This window comes from Xiphias gladius, chromosome 18 (genome assembly GCF_016859285.1).
Source record: "Xiphias gladius isolate SHS-SW01 ecotype Sanya breed wild chromosome 18, ASM1685928v1, whole genome shotgun sequence".
In the NCBI taxonomy this organism is placed as follows: Eukaryota; Metazoa; Chordata; class Actinopteri; order Istiophoriformes; family Xiphiidae; genus Xiphias; species Xiphias gladius.
The window spans coordinates 6,154,587-6,169,356 of record NC_053417.1 but is presented as its reverse complement, the minus strand read 5'-3'; the positions used below and the strand labels follow the sequence as shown (position 1 = coordinate 6,169,356).

The window sequence follows — 14,770 nt, the reverse complement described above, 5'->3', positions numbered from 1 at the left end:
GGAAATATTGTCCTTTTGACTTCTTGCTAGTTACTTTGCAGATAGATTTTTTATGGAATATTTTGATTTTATGACCAACAGCCAGTAATGAAATTAGCTTCACCTTGACGTACTGGAGATTTAGATTTTATTACTGCTCTGAGGAAGTACACGATGTGAACACGGTAGACAGGGTATGGGGCCAGGGAGGCAGACATTGCCTACTGTTAGGCCCTTTACAACAGGGCGTCTTATGAGGAAAATGGTTGGGCGAGGCAAAACAAAACATAAAAAACAGAGGGGGGCGGCAGGATTACTACTACTACTACTACTACCTGATCCCTTGCTGAACAACATGTCTTCGGAGTATTGTCACAAATAGAAGAAAAGTATGAGGTCCCACCGAGATTTGAACTCGGATCGCTGGATTCAAAGTCCAGAGTGCTAACCATTACACCATGGGACCGGATGGTACCGCCTGGTTGGCTCGTCGATTTATCAAACTAAAGAGGAGCTACACCTATATCGCACTGGCAGTCGTTCCTTCATGATGTAAACCTGATTAGTCTCTTTAGTTGAACAAATGTACAACGACGCAGCTGCACACTTGCCGACGTTAACTCCACCTTAACGGTGGCGGGCGTGTGTAACGCTGGTGCCGTTCGCTTCTCCGAGCTAGCTCGAGGACACCGAAACTTAAATAATTAACGCTGACGTCACGCACGTCAAGGTACGTATCACCTTGAACGTCGATCGTGGGCGCCGAAATGTAACTAAAGAGTGCGACAGACCGACGCGAATCTGGACCTCGTGCCTCGGTAGTAAGCGCCAGTAACCTTAGCGAAACTGGAGCGTTTCTTCGGGCTTCAGTCAATAATATCAATGTTAGTCATTAGTATGTAATACACAGTTAACGATAGGGGAATGAGGACCAAAGCTCTGAGTGAAGTGCAGTAATTAATAATGATAATAACAACAACATAGTTTGCCCCCTGTGGCTGAGGCCTTTCTGCTAAGCGCCATCTCTGCCATTGAATGCAGTTGTGATGGTTATGGAGCAGCAATGACTGTTGTTTTTAAAATCATCCCTCTTTTTAAAATAATAATAATAATAATAATAACAAGCCCAATACAGGTACAGTAGCCTGTGTATAGTATCGTCTTCTGTGATTAAAAAAAAAATCTTAATACGCCCCCACCCAACTATAGGTTGTAGTAGGGTATGAGCTATCTCGATTCTTCTTTGTCACGTACAGGTTAACATTTTAAAAGAGTAGGCCGATTGACACTGCAGTAAGGAGTTTGATTTCATCTGCATCCCTTTCTTAACATCGCCTGTAAACGTGATAAAGATATGCTATGTGTTCCTATTGCTGAGTTTCACTAACAGAAAAATACCACACGGGGGCGTTAGAGGATTTGTCTAGGCATCTATCTATTCATTCCCACCTCAACCTGCTCTGCTTTTATTTATACCACGTCTTTTTTTAATAGGAATGATTTAATTTTTATTCAGTATAATCTAAAAGGAATTCAGTTTACCACAGTCACTGCATTGCAGTCGAAGAAGCGCGATGGGCTGAGCGCAGTGGCTCAGCCCCTCTTGTCTGTGCGGCTGTAAGCCTGGCCCATACAGCCCTGTCCACCCATAGCTGAACGGAGAGGTGCTGTGAGGATACGTTAACCCGGTGTCCTACAGCTTAGCCTATACCAACAGCTTAATGCACACACACTCAGCTCTGTCATCACAATCCCAAACACGTGAGCAGACCACTCCCACTAGGCCTGCTGCTCCCTTAGCCCCATCAAAGACCAGTACACACACACAGACATTTCGCCAGCTAAGAAAGATTGGTGGTAAATCAATGTCGTGCTGGACTTTGGATGCAGGAATGTGAATGAAATCAATCCCATAGGATGCAAGGCTGTCTGACTTAACAAAATGTCATTACAGGTTCAGCCTATATGCCATATGCTGGAAGTAGGTCCATCAAACAGAGAGAAATTAATATTTAATGACTATTTGTTTTCAATCTCCCTGCCAAGGAACAGCTATGTGACTAATTTCTCACAATGGTCCGAAACGATCAGTCCTGTATAAGAACATGATAACCGCAAATTGTTTTACCTCTGATGAAAAAAATAGAGGAATTCAAGTCAGTATCAGGTGGTTTGGACAGAAATTATATGAAACTTCTAAAGGGGAAAAAGATCAGGAGTTCAAGTGTGACTACTGTATATATATATATATATACATATATATCTTTATATATAGATAGATAGATAGTCAAACACAAGCACATAGGAGTAGATGGGTCTCTGTTTTCATCTCTACCCTGTAATCACAGTCTGTCTAATTTGGAACAAATCGTATTTTAGTGATAATCTCTACTTTTGCCTAATTGGAGGATTTGATGGATTGTGTGGAATGCTACAGTTCATGAAACGCAGATGCAGAAAAACAAAGATACAAAAGAAAGTTAATTTCTGTTCACATTTCTTTTCCTTTTCAATATACGTCATAGTTACTGATTGTGTTGCAGTATACCATTTAGTACGCTTTGTTTTGTTTTTTTCATGTTTTTTCATGTTTCATTTTATATGTAGTATGACCGTCATTTAGTATTATACTTTTTTTAAGTCATTTATCTATACTGCATCTGCTGCTGTGGCACTGTTACAAAGGGTTTCTAGAACCTGACCAGGACGCAGTCTAAACAAACTGCTGGTCATTGGGTGAACCAGAATCAGTGGATTTAACCTTCGTCCAGTTTTAAATAATGTTGATTTAAAGTTTTTAGTTAACAGGGTAGGTGTATGATTTAAAAAAAACAAAAAAAACAGCTCCTCTCACTACGAGGACACGAGGAGACCCAAAATAAGTTCTAAATGAGGCAGGTGATCTTTTTTAAAGCTTTTTTAAAATTGAGTTTTTGAACACCTAGAAATTTGATGACCACCAGATTAACATAGATTAGATGAGAGGACACGTTCCTGTTCCTTCCAAACTTAATTGAAAATTACAACACCAGTAAAAAAAAAATACTCAAGGGAAATTAACAAAACAGCAGCATAACATAACGAAACAGAGAAAACTGAATGTAAAATAAGTTATTTACAATATCGGAATTAATATTGTGTAAATTCTACTATTTATACAAATTAAAATTGCAATCAGAGACATATGCGATGTATGAGAATTTCCAACTTTTATTTATCTGGTTTAAAAAATCAGAGTAGAGCCTAAAGCATCAACCTTTAAGTATGTATATGCCAACAAGAGCTAGAAGTTCAGCACAAGAAAGTCAGCAAGTGTATACTTGAAAAAGACATGCCAGGCATTTTTCAATCCGTTTAATCATAGATTGGAACATTACGATAATACTGCCAGCCGGACCATTATTGCTCGAGACAATTACACTGAAAGAAGAAATGGAGAAAGACAACAAAAGCAGTGTGATTTCAGCCATTAAGAGCTTTAAAAGCTTGTTAAATGCATTGGATGAATCACTTCAGGACATTCTCTTCTTAACACGTTTGGATTTCTGAAAGGTACCTTGAGATTTTTCTGATACACACTTGTCTAAATTGTAGGTGATTGAGATCAGTGTTACAATAAATGTAATGCTAAAAGCTTTGTTTCAGTGCGGGAATAAACAGACTCCTAGCTAATAATAAATCAAAAATGATTTTTTTTTCGTATTGTATTTGGCTTCAGATGTATTGTATGTTGTCTGCTCTACAGCCAAAACATGTATCATGATGTTACAGACAGGTACGACATCCTTTAAGATTTATAGTATTAGTGGAATTAAAGGTTAAATTAAACAAGATTAGGAGTCTACAGCCATGCTAGTGGCAACCGTCCTGGTTTAGCATGTTAGCATGCTAACATCTGCTAATGAACCCTAAACACGATTTAGTGTGGTTAAAGAGCACCCTCGGGCTGTTAATATGACTCCACCGTATGTAACTTACCTGACGCTTTTGTGTTCTTGCTACACAATGTTTATGCTTTGATGTCACTGCCAACTCCCATATACAGGAGGACTCTGGGTTTCCTTATGATATGACTTGAAACCTGCCTGTGACCATCAATGTGATCATTTCCATTATTTTAAGAAATATATAGAGATTTAGATATGTGCTCATTTCTTTTTTTTTTATCATAGTCAAAAGAAATGACAACAAATGTTTTAAATCATGGAAAGCTGCAACTGTGCAAAAACTACAGTTTTCCCCCAGTTAACAAGAGAACAGTAGCTTTACCTTCCGATTAACTTCACAGGCTATGACCGGCAGAAAGTGTCTTGCTGTGATTTGCCTGGTTTGGTTTCAGCAGGATAAGATTGACAGGCGTGGTTGCTAAGTTAACCACAGAGAATGTTTGTTATTGGTTGAAAGGTTTATTTTGGAGATGAAAACTGGACACAGAGTGTATCGGAAACTTTAGCTTTAGCTTGTTTTATTTACCCCTCCAGTCTTTTCTCAGCTTACAGTGTTCCCAAACCTTTGCTTCAGTATGAACTGGTTAATAGAGCTTTTTTAGAACATTTGTGTGTGCTGCCAGATATGAGTGTCATTGGTGTGCACAGAACATCTCAGGTCGAGGGGTCAAAAAAGGGGGTACTTCTGCTGAACAAAGGTTTAAGTTTAGCTTTACATAAAGGTTTCAATTTTTTGCTAATGTCTCAAAGGGGTGGCACTTCAGCTGACCTCAGGAGCACCGGGGCCTCTCAAGTGTCACGCTGGGCAAGCATGAAGTGTCCCATTAGGACAGTGGCTTAGTCTGGGTTAAAATGATATCTAACGTGTAGTGAAAACAAAACAGTAGTGAGGCAGACTGCAGTCAAACATTTAGACCTCATCTGAACTTGAAATAGTTTGGAAAATACCCCCATTTCCATGTCCAGGTGCACTTTACAGTGTCTCTTGAGGTTTTTCTTCCAACTATTTTATAACTCTGCAGCCTCTGTCCTGAAATGATAACACATTCACTCCCTCTTTGGCATTTTAAGTGAAGTGTGTCCAAATATCAGCCTTTCAAGCCATTATGCATTTCATCCAAGACCCTGTGATGGTGTATAGCTCCAGCACTGCTGGTACTGCAGGTGCTACAGGGAAGAGGAAATGCTGGCAGCATCAAGTCAGCCACACATGAACACTATTGTTTGCATAAAATGTTTTATGGGTCACTCAGTCAATCGGATGCACTTCCATGATATTTTGTACAGACATTCATAGAGGATGAAGCATACTGACTTTGGCCTAAATACTGACTAAATATAAAGGTATGTATACAGTCATTGGGTGCCACCGTGAATTTGAGGTTTTAAGTGAAATGTCTCAGCAACTACTGGATCGATTGGAATGTAACCTTAACTGTAATAACTCTGGTGGTCCCTTAACCTTCCATTTAGTCCTATCGTCGGTTTTACTTTGTCCAATAGTGTGGTTTATGGCCAGATACCTGCAAAAGTAACGAAATTCCCATCAGCCTCAGCTGTACTTTGTGTAAAAGTGCTATTAACCAAATGTTAGCATGTTAATACGTTAAACTGAGATAATGAACATAGTCAACATTACCTGCTAAACATCAGCATGTTAGCATTGTCATTGTCTGTATGTTAGCCAGTTGAGCTGGCATTTAGCTAACAGCACCACTCTGCCTAAGTACAGCCTCACAGTGCTAGCGTGGCTGTAGACTCTTAGGCTATTCTAAAATTCCGTTTTGGTCTCCTTGCTATTTCAACAATATCAGAAAGAGATTTTGTTCTGGTTTTTTTTTTAAATTGCTGATATCAGTTTCATATCATCAGTGTCCTCTTGTCTTGGCAAAAAGGTCATTGACAAATTTTGTCACAGTTCATCAGTTCATCAAATTAATCATCAATATATAGTTTATTAGCAACGACCAGAAGCAAGTCAAGAAACCCATTGTGATAACCTTGTGTGGTTTTCAAAAGCCCAACCAATCCTGTTGATCTGAATCCCTTCTACGTCTACATTAACCCATGTGAGCGCTTCACAACAAAGGGGTTCTGCTATGAGGCAGCGAGTCTAAAGAGTCATTTCCCATCCCTATGGTGAACCCTCGTTGTTAAGATCAGCCCTTTGTACCATGCATATTACTGGTGTCTGCTCTTGCTGTGTCTCTTCTTGGCGGTACACAGTGGCGTGGCTGTGACTGTGACCTCTCACGCTCTGATTGGTTCCTGCAACCTGACTTCAGCCAGGCAGAACAACGGGGAAAGCATTTATGTAACACACACAGCCTTAGATTAGCACCTTTAGAATCCTGCCCCCCTTCTCAGCCTTGGTCTTACTGCATAACCTCTCTTATTCTCATTTTGACACTTCTCTCACTCTCACAGCGACCCACATCTATTGAGTTTTTTTTTTCTTCCCATTGACACACCGCCAGCTGGTCACTTCAGTTTTCTTGTTTTCCTCTAATCTCATGTTCTGATGCTTTGTTGGTGAGGCGCAGTATATGAGCGAACTACAACTCCAATCCTTCATTTTTCCTCAGTTCCCCTGGGCTGTGACTGGCCTTTTCCCTCAGTGTCTCCAGATCTCCTCCTCGCTCTTTGTTCCTTTCATCATCTCGCCCCCCTGCTTTCCCTCACCATTGGTTGACATGCAGAGTTCCCTCACTGCAGTTCTGTCACATGTGATCTAGTCACTCAGTGTCCTCACTTCACGCCTGCCTGGCCACGGTGGGAGTCAGCACGTCCCACTACCGCGGAGGTGACAGCAGCAATGTAAAGCAAACAAAAACAGCCAAGTTGAGTCTTCAAATCTGCTAGACTGAGTTGTGGTGGAAGTCACCGTGACAACACACCGCTGACAATTGTTATGAAAGTGAACCTGATTCAAAGATCAAGCTCTTTTCTTGAGATCACGACCTCAGACTTGTGTTGGTGATAGTTATTTTTAAGCCTATTTTATTGAGATAATTTCATTGCTACTATCTAGATATATCACATTTTGTGTGTTTTTTGTTTTTTTTTAATTGTTGTGTTGTTGCTCAAAAGTGTATCTTGGCTTAGACTGGCAGAAATGACTGAACTTCGGTCAAAGTCAGACACAGGTAATCTGTTACCGACAACATTCAAAAGTCCATCTGAGACGAACAAAGCCAGAATAGAAATTAAGACGCACGTTTACCTGCCTTCTTGTAATAACAAACAGTATTAGATATGTCGGGATAAGGATGTACAGAAAATACATTTTAATTCAAGGATAACAAAGGTAAATTATGACTGTGAGCACCACAAAATTCTGATATGTTACCCTGAGAGAGGCCCAAAAAAAATCTATTCAGACATAATCAGTGAGTAATTAAGGTCTTGCAAAATATTTGCCTCTTTTGTGAGCTATAATACTTTCGGACTCTGTGTGGATTCATGTGAAGACAGTTTAACTCAGATTTTTTAAACCATCAACTGAATGTGTTCAGTATCTTATTTTGTGGCTGTTTATTGTTGTATCATCTCCATCTTTCTTCAAGACTGCGATTTCGCAGAGAGGACCACACTGAGGTTTTATCTAATAATCTAAAAAGAAACATGACATTGGAAAGACAACAGTTCACTATATTTCACCAGATGAATACTCCCTTCATCACTGCGTTTAATTTGTCCCAGGTCTGTCCTCAGTTCCTGCCTGAGTGCTTGCTGTCCCACCGCTGTCCTCCATGTCTGTGCTGTAATCAATTTACAGAATAAAAGGCTGCAGCAGTACTTAAAAAGGATCACTATTAACCTACCCTGACACTTTTCTTTTTGGGTAGTGATTAGGGCCCTGACGGTAACCCCTGCCACATCAGTAGCTGCTAACAAACCACGTTTCTGAATCAAATGGCTTTTGAATGAAGCAGGCACAGCTCATGAGAACCTACAAAGTCAAACAAAAATTGCAAATGTGTTCGCTTGTTTTGCAGGTTGCCCTCTGTTTTATTCAAAGCAAGCATGTGTCCTTTTGCCATAAAGCAGCCACTGCCGCCCTCAGGGGTAATTATCAGATAAACGATATTTCCGTGCATTTCCGCTTCTCTTGACCAAAAGCATGAATGTGTTAAGAAAAGTGGATTTCACATTCCAAGAGGGCGCCACATTCCTTCTAAGTTGCTCATTCTGTGCATAGGCTGAGGTTTTTCATGCCTCCACATTTTTTGGGCCCATAGAGCATGAACCGTTTATGTTTGAGACTTTCGGTGCTAGCAGCTCAAATTGTAATAATACAAAAAGTAATTGTTGAGAGGGTGTGACACTAAGAAGAGTGTATTTGCATGCACCTGGCCTGCAATTCAGGCCGTGATCACTGAGCCAAAACTGCTGCACAGCCTGGTGCTGTTCATGGGGACTTGACCGAAAGGAGGAAACGGCACACACGTTTTCTAAACTAAATGCAATATGTCATAATTCATCAGTTCAGGTTAAAAACTTTTAAATATGTTATTCTGTAGCATATTTATAATCACTTTATAAGATGTGATTTCATGCATGTGTAAAATGCATGAAGAACATTGTGTTTACATAAACATGTTCAATGTGTAACAATATACTGAATCAAGTTAATGTCATATAAGTGTAAATATAACCATGTGTCATCACTGTGTAAAATTAGGATTACAAGGGGTCATATTTTACAAAGTTTACACGTTAAATTGTAACCACATGTAACATTGTCAAATAATTAAAAAAGCGTATTACACAGGCTACATATAAACATATAAAGGTCCAACCATGTGTTTAAAAGGATAAATAACCAAGATGAGGTTTTTATGAGCTACCTGCTTTAAATTTGGTTTCGGTCTCAGTCAGACGGACTAAATTTAATCTGAGTCCCATACCAGGCTCAGAAAGGGGCCTGTGACCTATTCTGGGTCTCGAACTATATTTTAAGAAGACATACTGTTCTGCAACGCAGACAGCTGCTGAACACATGGCTGGCTCATCCATCCACTTATATATATGCTTGGAGCTCCAGTTTACAGTGTTTTCATTCTTATTTTTAAATTGACAAATTTATGTGGCCCTCAATCCTTAAATGCCCTATTTTGTCGGTATTAAATTAAATTAGTTTAATTTAAACCCAGGAAACAAAAGTTATGAAAAAAGAGCTTACATGGGAAGAATAGTGACCCAAGGGCCGAGAACATATTTGAATATTGAACTGTTTTGTTTTTAAAAAAAATATGCTTCAGCAAGGCTTTGCCATTTCTCCCAGTCCATGGAAAGCAGGTATTCTGCAGAGAATATTTTACAATTGACAAAGTACATTGTTGTTTATGGGATAAGGCTCATTCTCTGACAGGGGTCAAAGACCACTTAACAAAAACTTTTGACTGAATATCATGAAAACAATATACACAAATCAGTGTCTATCCTGCTAATTTTTTTGTCAGTTCTGTGTGTTGGCATTTTACAGATTCAAGACTTTTATCCAACAGCGTCATTATGCATCCTCACACTCCAGGAGCCACTTACCAATGGGAGGCTCACTCCAAAAAGAGCACTATTCAAACACCACACAACACAAACACTGCTCATTCATTCCTGCGGAGCAGAAAGAGCTCTAAATCTGTCTGAAGCTGTGTTTTTGCTCCCAGACTCCCTCCAGGTGGGACGCCTCTGATAAAACCCACAGACTGCATACTGTACCAAGGAGAACTCCCACAGACAGGCTTATACTGTAAGCAAAGACTGTGTGTGTGTGTGTGTGTGTGTGTGTGTGTGTGTGTGTGTGTGTGTGTGTGTGTGTGTGTGTGTGTGTGTGTGTGAAGAGGGAATAGCGAGTCTGTCAGAAAAATAAAGGAAAAGCTTCTAAGTAGTGTAACATTTACAAAAAAAACAAAAGTATACATTTATTACCAAATAAACTTGCGACAAGACATTTCTCGACTCTGAATTCACTGTATTTCAAAATGCTCTCAAGAAAACAGCTACTAATATTGTAGATTTTGCATTAAACAAAAATATGCATCTGGCTACAGGGCTGGTAAAGGCAATTTTGACTTGTCATAACAGGAAGAGCAAAGGTGAAACCAATGTGGTTACCGATGGCTCAGTTCCATTAAGTGTTTCAGTAAGCTGTTCCAGTGAGCCAGCATGCACGACACCAGGAGCCTGGAACTAGCTCACCTACATGGAATGCAGTCATCTTTGATGTTATCAATTACATCCGAGTTGTTCGTGCTATGACGTGCCAAAGTGTGGAAAAGATCTCTGGTGCTGCCACACTTCCGTTCTTGCAAAGTTAGATGAGAAGCTCGTCAAATAAATAAATAAATAAAAATCAAAATATTTTCTATTTGGTCATTTAGGTCGCGGCATCTCAAAACGGTTCCACAGGGCTTCTATCTGAATTGATGAAACGCTGGTGTAACAGTTCCTCTGGGGATTCCTCTTGCCTGATTGGCTTAGAAAGTCTTGGGCTCTAATCCATCCCAGGTTAGGGAAGGTTAAGTGGTTGGATAACAAAAGAACAGTGTTAATGGTCTCATTTTACCACTTTAACACTTGTGTGACCACACACTGGACTTCATGCTCTCCATTTGTAAGAGGTCCATGTACGAGTCTGTGGTGACTACAAGCCCCCAAGCAATGTAAGAATTTCAACCAACATTAAAGATTTTCTATTTTTATTCTCCCAAATGACAAGAAGTCAGTGTTTCCTGCCGGTGTGGAAAAGCCTCTGGAGCGGCATGTAGACCATCATGAGACATTAACTTTCCACTGAAAGCCAGACTAATGAGGTTTCTTTGAGGCTGGCAGCTTCTTAAGACAGGGTGGGTGACCCCCTGCAACCACTCAAAGGAAGGGGAAACTCTGGGATTCTAGATTACTAACTAATTACTAAGCAGACTCTAAGTCTTGTTTCATCATTTATAACATGAAGCACCAGTGGTGGCTGCCAAGTGAAATGCATTTGATACGTAAGCAAGTGTGTGTGGAACTTTATTTGCTTGTCAGCCTTTGTCACAGGTTTCATGTCTATGATTTGACAAAGTGCATAGGAAAAAGGAATTTTTTTTTTCTTTTGCCCCTTCACATTGCTTTATTTGCAAGGTTTTTCTTCTTTTGCCTATGTTGCATTTTCTGCTGCTTTATTACATTCTTTGGTTTGTCAGTTAATGCACGTCAACATAAGGCACATTGAGGTTACTTCCAATGAAATGGGCTATAGAAATGAAACTGCTTTGCCTTGGAGTCCCAGTAAATCCCTACTGCAGTGGAGAATGTAGTTCGGCCACTAAGCACGTGAAATGGTCAGTATGTTAGTAATGTTATAAATGGTCACCAAGAGGACTAAGAATTGCTGTTAAGACACACTGTTAATTATTAATAAATCAGTGCAATACGTAAGTAAGTACATTAATGACAAACTGAAAAAGCACAGAATTGATAAAGTGGGTACATACACACATGCAGTTGTACATACTCTGTAAGTACATGCAAGTACATAATGTAAGTATGTAAATGAGTGAATACGGATGTAAGCGCACAGTCACTGTAGTTAAGTACATGCAGTAAGTGAGCAATACACTAAGTGCATGAGTATGTAAATAAATACATAACAGAGCAAGTGTGTAGTGAGGTGGCAGCTAAGTACATACAGGAGTGATTATGTAAATAAAAAAACCACACAAGTAGACATAAGCGATTACACCACAGTAAATAGGACTACATGTACAGTATGAACAGCCATCGATGATATAATCACTGGGGCATCTGTGAAAAGTTCAGTTTAGGCTAATTCTGTGCGTGCTTATCCCACTGTCTGATATCGAAGTGACAACAGCGTCTCCTCCCCCTCCTTAGGCCTCCTCTGCAGAGTAGCGTGCAACAAATCTGACAAGCAGGGACACTCTTAGTCAAACATTTACCCAAGGCAGGTCAGGGAGCTGAGAGCGCTGTCTAGGGGGCCCTCAAAAGCCCTATTCTATTCTCCCTCCCGAGTCGAATTGTCCGACCACACATTTAAAATGTAAGCTAAATTAGTCTGCATCAAACATTTACATGCGTGGGGTTTTACTGTAGTTTATTTCTTCTCCGCTCAGCTCACCTAAACCTGACAATTTGAAGATTGCCTCAAACATTTATTCACAGATTGACCGAGCTTGTTTTATTCTGCCCTCTCTGTCACTCATGCACGCATGCACACACACAAACAACTCCCTTTTCCCCTCTCGCATGAAAGATTTAACTTGAGCATGTCAGGAAGCTTACGGCTTTGCCTGAAGAACTCCAACAATACTGCTCCTCCTCCTTTTACCTCCCAGGTTTTTAAAACTCTGCGTTTAAAAAATTAAAATCCAGTCGGCTTTCGTTACATAGCAGTTGGGTGGTTACATAGCAGCGGCAGAGCTTCATCGGGCTGTAAATGTGCAGCCAGGATGTAAAGGGCAAAGTGCTGCGTGCGCTGATTGTTTGAGCGTCATGTTTTGGTGTGTTTGTGTGTGACTGTATTCCTCATATCTGTCATTTTATGTACTTGTAATCTGTGTGGAGTATGTCTGTGTATGTGTGTATCTCTTTGGATGCCAGTTTTGCAGTCTTGAGTCAGGAGGGGTTGGCACAGCAGTGTGTAATTTTTCTATGTATAACCCTGGCTCCGAGTCATTATCGTCAGGGTTGCCAGTTTATGTTTTTCTTCCTCTTCTTCTTCTTCTTCTTTTTTTTTCTGAAAATGAGATCTCAAAACACCACACACAAAGCAGAAATACACAGATTGTCGTAAGCCGTAGATATATGGAAACAAACATACTGTATAAGCTCACTTGACTTCAGGGGACACATACACAGTGTATAGTTTTCCATTTGGCTCCAGCATGCAGCTGGAGAAAAACAGCACGTTTTCAAGTCTTCCCTCGCTCTTAAAATCCTCCCCGTCTCTTTAACCCTCTGGGGAAATTATGCAGAATAATGTAGAAAACAGTTGAGCTTATACAGATTTGCACCTGTTGTCTTGGAAGGACAACAAAACATCGAAAACCGCCCGCACTTTACTCGGGTATGACCAAAATGAGAGAGGAAATAACGTCAGCACTGCAGGGATAACCTATAGGGAGATCCCAGGAATGTACAGCAACACACAGACACACACACACAGGCATCCTGCAGAACCCTCCATCCATCCATCCAAGGGGACCTATAGACACGCAGCTGCTATCTGCTTGCACACACACAGAGGCTGAAGACAGTCGAAAATAAAGTCATTAGATAAAACAATTATGGCTGCATCTAGCGATTGTTCGGCTTGTATATTTGATTTTGTTTTTGATTATTTGAGTAATTGCATGGATGAATAAAACATCAGCATAAAGTGAAAAATACATTTCCCAGAAACCAAAGGCGACTTCTTCAAAACATCTGTTTTTGATCAAAACCCAAAGTTTTTCAATTTACAATCCTATGATAGAGACCAAAGCAGCAAATCGTCACATTAGTAAAGCGGGAACCGGAGAACGTTTGGCATTTTTGCTTAACCCAAATGATTATGCACTAAAGATCACTCACTTTGGACAAATATAGCACCAGCCATAGGTGAACTTTCCCCGGTGCCCATGGGTAGAAAGCTACCCAAGACAAGATGCTGTCCAGACCCAGTGATAGGGATTTTTGTGTATATACTGTTATTCACCAACACTAAATGGTACTATAATACACTCAAAAGCTCTTTTTAAAGTTACTATGTATCCTTTGTAGTTTTTAGTTTTATATGCATTTTGTTTTGCACCTTGCAAAACTTGAGCTTGCTTGCTCAAAATAACCATATTGTAGATTGGACAAATAACTCAGCAGTAATAGACAAAATAACTAGAACACATTTGGTCAAAACAACCAATCCATACTGGGTAAAGTTAAACCAGTATTAACCCAGGCTGGGTCAATTTTTAACCCATTGATTTTCTGTGTGAAGTTGATTATCAGAATTGTAGTGTCAGCTATAATAATGAGAATTACAGGTTATGTCAGGGCCTTTTTACTGCACGGCCGCGCATAACGCAGAACTACCTCAAAGTGTGTGTAATTAGTGTGGTATCTCAACCCAGGATAGTGCGGTTAAATTTTATACATTTCAGTTCTATTCAATTAAGATAAATTCGCATCACTTTCATTCACTTCAGACTTCATGGAAGAGAACCGAAAGCTATGTTACCTATGCAATTTAACACCAGCCGTATTAATATTATGAATATTAACAGATGTTAATGTCCAATAAATAGAAGTTATATAATATCATATATACACATTCAGTAACAACCTATCTCATCACTCTTGCTTTCTTATCCTCACGTATGATCCTGCAGTCACATGCTCCGTGCTCTCTTTAACCCCTAGAGCTTAGCATGTGCCTCAGGATGTTGTGATCTGTATCACATGCATCCGCTCATGAATGGACCAATGCTCATGCTAGAAAACAGAGCTATGCATGACAAACAGGGGAAATTTGCGCACTGAAGCATCCATATGCTTGTGCTGAAACTGCCTCTTGTCACAAGCAAGGGGAACTTGTTTGTGCTGTGTTTGTACACTTTAAGTGAGAGCGTCTCCTGCTCCTGTTATGCTGTGGTGTGTATGCACAGTGGAAATACCCCCAAAGTCATTAGAGAAATAGTTTTGTAGCAAATGGGGAGCTGTGGTGTAACATGTTTACTTTGGGGTCTTCTGAACAAAAAAATGGAAATAAGGAGTCAAGTCAATATTTAAAGAAAATACACAAACAATTCAGTGAAAAAAATTGACATGAAGAGAGAAAATTGCTTAAATGTGACTATGAG

General features: G+C 39.9%; 1 non-coding gene across 1 annotated transcript; it reads right to left on the bottom strand.

Moving 5' to 3' along the window:
• Window positions 1-373: 373 nt before the first annotated feature.
• trnaq-uug lies at window positions 374-445 on the bottom strand. Its single transcript has one exon. It is a non-coding gene; the product is annotated as a tRNA-Gln (tRNA).
• Window positions 446-14,770: the final 14,325 nt, after the last annotated feature.